We start from the raw sequence: 7,376 nt of genomic DNA on the forward strand, positions 1-7,376 counted from the left end.
CACGCACGCACGCACGCACGCACGCACGCACGCACGCACGCACGCACGCACGCACGCACGCACGCACGCACACACACACACACACACACACACACACACACACACACACACATCTCCTGGGAGTATGCAATTACATGCCCGTCTCTGTTTTACTGTTTCATTTTTTATTATTATTATTTTTTTAAGTGTCATATTAGCTTATTCTTTCATTTTACTGGTTGTACTTACATCACTAAATTATCATCATTTTATTAGTATTATATTATCATTTTCTGCAATAGCTTACAGTGATTGTAAAAATTGATGTTTGTAATTTATTTACATTGCAACTGCTTTTTCACACACGGTTTTATCAGGTTGGGTGAGAGCCTGCAGATCTGTCACACAGGTTAGTTCCTAGTATAGACTCCAGTCTCTTGCAAAGGTACTCTATTATTTAAGCATTTTCATGTAAATTACATTAAAACACTTTGCACCCTTGTGAGAGTAAAATAAAGATTATTACTAGTGATTTGCAAATTTTATTGAACAGAATGTATCACAGACTTGACTTCAAGATTTGTATTTTCAATAGCTTATATATTATAATAACTGTACAACAAAGTGAGGTGAAAATTTTAAGCGCAGGCCACACCGCAAAGGAAGCTAGGTAACTTGGCTTAGCCTACGTAGTGGTATGCAAAGCGAAGCTAAGAAATTACGTAGTAAGTAGTGAATGTAGGACGTGCGGGGGTGAAAATAGAGATGAATATGCTATAAGCAAAAAATACGACGCGTAGCGACGCTTCGACTCTGCACTAGTATTAGTTGAGCCTTAACATCAATGGAGTCCTTCTGTCCCACTTACGGTTTGCAGACGACCTAGTACTCTTCGCTGTAAACTTTAACGATCTTCAGCGTATGCTGCAACAACTGTATGATGGCGAACATCTCCAACGTCACAAGTCCAAATGTCACAGTTGGAAGTGAGATGTTGGCGATTGTGGATCAGTTTATTATCTCGGACATATTTTAGGGAGCATCAAATGAAGGAGATCACAAGAAGAATTCAGTTTGGGTTCGCGTTTGGCAAGTTGGACGATATTCTTATGTCAGCTAAAATTCCACAATGTCTGAAGACCCGTCTATATAATCAGTGTGTTCTGCCTACTATGACTTACGGTGCCGAGACATGGACGCTCACGCAGGAGGCTGTGCATAGGATGAGTCATGCTCAGTATCAAGCTTATAGACCGTGTTCTTAATGTCCAGATTCGAAGTCGAACAAAGGTAAAGGACGTGAGGAACCGCATCACGAAGCTAAAGTGGACCTGATACGGAGACAAGATGACAGATGTAGTAAGGCGATAACTTAGTGGCGTAAAAGGACTGGATACAGGACCGTCGGGCGTCCAGCGGCGAGATGGGCGGATGACATCGCAGGAATTGGGTGGCGAGCCTGGATGAGATTAGCACGGGTTCGTGGGGAGTGGCACAGAAACTTGGAGGCCTATACCCAGCAGAGGGTGAACTCAGGCTGTATATGATGATGATAATGAGCGAGATCGTTAGGTTAGTTTAGTTAGCTCGGTTAGTAGCGTCATTTGCCTACCCGGAAAGGAATAAAGGACTACATTTAGACCTTACAGTGGAAACAGCTTGGTCAGCAATGCCATTAAAATTTAGATAAATGCTTGTAATATGTTTATTTCATTAGTAAGCAAATTACACTTGAAGTCGTCTCATCGTCATCTTTCGTAAGGTAGATTCCGCTGACAAGAATTAGCGAGATACGCTAGGGGTGGCTCTTTGTAATAAGGGCATTTGTTTCACACTTATCACTTTTGTCATCCAAATGCGCAGAAGCTATATAATTACCTTCAGACATTGACTTACAAATAAATGGGCGACGGGTCTAATACAAAAACCACGAAAAAAATGTCCCAAGTCGTAAACGTAGTGACATGTAAAGGAATATGAAAAAGCTAAAACGTTGAATTTAAATTGTAATGTCATCGCAGTACTGTCTAATTTTGCTTGCTTCGCTGTCAGTCGAACAAACGAAGACTACAGCGTGAATGACGCTCTGTATACCCCCAGTTTAGGAGGCAATAATTATCAAACAAACAGAGCACAGACACACACACACACACACACACACACACACACACACAAACACACACACAACACTAAAACATACTTACACTTACACCTTTATAATTTATATAATAATAATGTTATATTTGTATGTAATAATTTAATAATATGTAGATTACCATTAATTTAAGAACTTAATGTAAATTTTCAACATGTTTGTTTTTCGATTAGGCTATAGATTAACGCTAGATAAAGTAACGCTATAATTAAAATGTAATATGACAAACTTTGTTATTGGCTATATACGTATATTATTATGATTGTAAACGAAAATTAAAAAGCTGTAAAGTTTGCAAATAAACAAATAAATAAAAAAATAAAAAAATACGATTTTAACGCCCTATAAGTTCGGACACTTTTTAGCGCGGACCCGACGTCCATTTAATTGTAAGTCAATGCCTTCAGAATAAAGTCTTTGTTTCACTATGGTTTTAAACCTCATGTATGGCGAATTTTTAATATCAACCGGAATCTATTTAACGAGTTTTTTTCTAATACCGAGTGACGGGACGAACAAGTCGCGCGCCTGATGGTAAGCGACACGCATGTCCATAGCAGTTGCAGAGCCACTCAGAGAAGCTTTAAAACGCAAAGATCCGGTGGATACTCCCTCTGCACCCGTCACCCTGAGATATAAACTGACATGTCCCGTGTGCCAACGCTCGTTCCCTTCAAAACTGGAACGCAGTAATGCTTACGCTCAGGTGTCTACCGCGAAATTAGTAGATAATTCACCAAAAATGAAGATTGCTCGACCCTGAACTGTTACCATGAATTAACATAGTTTTCAAACACCTGTTAGCTTTATTAGACCTTGTAGTCTTATTAGAGCTAACACTAGAAGTATGTATTGTTTATTGTTACGATGTTCAGTTTTATGTCTATGGTTCTACCTAACTAGTGGTAATGTAAAATGGTAACCATAACAAAACCAATTATTTAAAATGTTTTGTAAAAAAAATCATTAAAAGGAACACGTCAAGTGCTAAACGTGCTGTGTTTAGATTCTATTTACAACGGTTATGAAAGGAATGGAAGCAAAGTTTTTAAAACATTATAATTAACATTATATATATATATCAATTTGTATAACGTACAAACTAAATTCGAGCCAAAAAGCAAGTTGCGCGTCTTCTGGTGAGTACCCACAAACTCCACCACCGTATTAATTGATAATATATTGTAATATTACGTTAATAAAAGTTACTCCAATTCCGTTCCGCAGAATAACTTGTATTTGTAATTAGGTATTGAAACTTGATGAACAGGCAAATGGTGGTAACCGTTGCATACATAAAGAGTGTTTCTCCTAAATCCGGTGAAATCCGTTACCATAGAAGATACAAGGAAACTGTCTTAGGGACCATTAAGTTTTATTTATGAAAATAACTTTGGCATAGTCAATTTTTTTGGTCAAGCGTGAGTTGTCCATAAAAATTAATAAAATTGCTGGCTCGTTCCGTGGCCTAGTTGGTATAGGGTCTGCCACGGTATTCTAGAGATATCTGTTCGAATCCGGCCGGATCGAAGGAATTTTTTTGAGTGTTTCTATCGTTGTATTAATAATTATGAATAAAATTGACCAATATTTTTTTTTATTAGTGTTGATCGACTTGGTTGTATTTAAGGGTCATTTTATTGTATGGGACGAAACAAATCGGGGCAGCAGAAGTTGGTCAAATTTAATGAAATGTAGGTATCTAGAACACAGAATTCTGTCAACAGAACCCTACAACAAAACTAGTGGGAATAATGGAATAAGTCTAGAAAGAACGGCGATATTCGAGCGGCACGCGTGCCACAAACTTGACATATCATCGATTCCCCGAATGCTCTTTCATTATGCGTTGATTCTAGCTAGCTTGCACTTCCCACATAGTGCTGTTTATAACTGTCTAAACATGTGTCAATCGGTCAAAAAGGAGGCATCTCCTTTAACGATGACTTAAATCCTAAAATAAACACGAAAAAACGTAAAATAATTAAGAAACATCCATTAAAATCACAATATAGCTGAATGTAAACCTCATTGCGTGCTCGACAAAATGCATTCTGCGCTCTATGTAAAGAGCAGCCGAAAACAAAATAAGTTTATCATCTACTCTCATGCCTAACGTCAGGAACGGCACGTGTAAATTAGTGATGTAATAAAGGTAATTATGGATTTATCGACTAAATCTTGAAGACATTATTTTGAAATAAAATAAAAATTATTATTGTATTGTAAGGTTTTTTAGTACTCATGAATCGTAATGGGTAGTGAATAAAACATTGTCAATTAAAATTAGTTTTATTGTGGACAAATTACTTTTACCAACGTGCAAAGTCTATTATTTGATATTTGTATGCGTACACATAGTCATTATTTCGTACTCCTTAAGAAAGAATGGCATGAGTGGAGTTACGTCAAAAAGGTTATTGCTCCATTAGATAAAGAAGAATATAACCCACATCCTCTCCAATTCTTGTAAATTTATCTACAATATTAGTCGATAGAATAGAGCAATAAATATGTTTAACGTACCTCGACTTATGCTATTCTTCCAGGAGGGGTGCGATTTATTGGTAAAATTAACTTGTACAAGTTATAAAAAAGTTATAAATGATATTCGTATTATTTTCCTATATTGTTATTTTAGTTATATTCAAATTACAGTAAATTTTTCTATATTAATTATTTAGCAAATGTGACAAATTTGAAGTGAAAATTGGTTGCTTGGAGCTTTAATCTAAATTGAAATACGTTGTCCGAAGCCGAATCAACAATTTCAAGAAGCAACAGGTTTTATACTGTGTAGGGCCCTAATACATGTATTAATTTGCCCGTTTTGAAGAAAATATGCTATACGGGTGCAACCCTGTGTTTATTACGTAGGTCATGGTTATATCCCCTAGTCTAGTGAAAGTGTCCAGGTGTTTCCTAGTGTAGACAGCCGCCTGGAAAGTCATGAGAGCAGGCAAGGTGACACAGTACAAAACTTGTACTAGATATTCATACATATTTAATGGGAAAAAAGTACCAGCAGTGCTGTCAACAGAACTGTACAACAGAACTATTGGGAAGAAACGACATTTATTACTATTGTAATTTGTAACTTGTAACGATTGTTGTAATTTAATAATTTAAAGTTTACGAGATGATAAATAATACTAAATCTTCTTAAAAAAGTTCTAAGGTTTTCGCGATCGTTGCACATAGGAAATGAAACTATTTTTCCGGATTAAATCGCATATATATAATTTTTTTTAAACAAAGTCACCGGGGCCATGGGACCTGTAAAGGGGCCCTAAATATTGATTTGTTTGAAAAAACAAATATACGCGATTTAAATCCGGAAAAATAGTTTCATTTCCTATCTAATAAATACCAAATCTATTTAAAAGTTCGCGTAAAAATAAAAATTGTAATAAAAAAATATTATCTAAAATAAAGTACCCACATTAACGTTTACTTTTGCGGTTATTGACAATTTCAAATCCTCGTATTGCGATTGGTTCGTTAAAACGTGTTGCACTTGGGTGGAATGCTTGCCGCATGCCGGTGGCGTCCAATAGGCACTGCGCAAGCGCTACTGAGTTCGTGACGGAATGGAAACTAAAATTCTTTACAGTTACGCGTTAATTCTAAGAAACTAATCGAGCTTTGAATAGCAATGCAGCTCCTTGTGAAGAAGTACGTCCAGGGAAGTACTGCCACCTCACCTCACCATTTCTGTCGCCAAGCAGCAATATGAGCATTACTGCATTTCAGGTTTGAAGGGATGCTGGTAAAAATACAGGCACATGGGGCTTGTCAACTTATGTCTTAGGGTGACGGGCGCAGTGTCAGTGCCCCGCAGTTCTTTGCGATCAAAAACCCCGGAGAAGCACTGCTTCTGTGTTGGACAAGCGTGTCGCTAACCACTACCACACACACACACATGTATATATACACGCGCACCCAAACACACACGCTCATACAAACACACGTGAAATTTTGTTCATACATATCAAATTCTATACTTACGTTTTTAACCGACTTCAAACAAAGAAAGTTCTCAAATCGACTTTTTTTTGTACATATGTAGCGCGATTACGCGATATGTGAACCGATTTTGATGATTCATTTTTTGTGGGAATGAATATACCTCAGTATTGTTCCCATTTAAATTTGTAGAAAGTATTCCACCTCTAAGGGTGGCAAACTAGGGGATGAATCCGATTTCGCAATCTTTCCGGCAACCAGTCATAATAAAACTTAGCAAATAGGTGTACGCCCACAACGCACGCATGCGCCAAGCACTATTAAGGTGTTTTTTTTTTATAAAGAAGAAAGGCAAGAAAAATCAATCTCGCCATGAAGAACCAAGCACAAGCACTTATGTGAACTCCTGTCGTTTTGTAGTCTTGCGTACAGCCGGTCAGATGGATGTACACGCTGGCCTCTAGCTGAGGGCGTCACTAATGGGTTAATATTCAACGTTAATTGAACTAATGAAATAAGACACGAACTCACACATAAATTAATTAGGTCGACTGTACAAGATGACTTTTAGAGTGTTTAAAGTGCAATGAACTTTGGGTATTTGTCGTTTGTGACTCATAAAAAATAAGTCTTTTTTAGAATAAGTCTTTGTAATGAGTAAGTTTTAAGTCTTTTTCTTAAAAGTGCCTCTCCACTACTGGAGGTTGGCCGTCAATATGGCAAAGAACAATGGCAATATCATAGTTAAAATAATTTGTTAGCGTCTTCCAATGTCTTAATTACAAGTTTGAATAAAATAAATTCATAAGGTTTTTCTAATTATAATAGCGGCCTATTTAAGTCTGGAAATAAAATCATATTCAAAAGAAACTCTAATAAGTAATTAGTATGCAACCGGAGTGACGTCTACAACTGTCAGTTTCATAATTTCTTAACGTTGAGCGACATCTTGCTGCCAAAAAAGGAATTACAGTATCTACGTATGGATATGGTCCATATTTAGTTCACGTAATATCATTGACTTACAATTATATGGACGTCGGGTCCGCGCTAAAAAGAGTCCGAACTTATAGGGCGTTAAAATCGTATACAGAGCGTCATTCACGCTTTAGTCTTCGTTTGTTCGACTGACAGCGAAGCAAGCAAAATTAGACAGTACTGCGATGACATTACAATTTAAATTCAACGTTTTAGCTTTTTCATATTCCTTTACATGTCACTACGTGAAATTGACTTGGGACATTTTTTTCGTGGTTTTTGTATTAGACCCGTCGTC

The sequence above is a fragment of the Hyposmocoma kahamanoa genome, unplaced genomic scaffold (assembly GCF_003589595.1).
Source record: "Hyposmocoma kahamanoa isolate Upper Pololo Valley unplaced genomic scaffold, ASM358959v1 99490, whole genome shotgun sequence".
Classification (NCBI taxonomy): Eukaryota; Metazoa; Arthropoda; class Insecta; order Lepidoptera; family Cosmopterigidae; genus Hyposmocoma; species Hyposmocoma kahamanoa.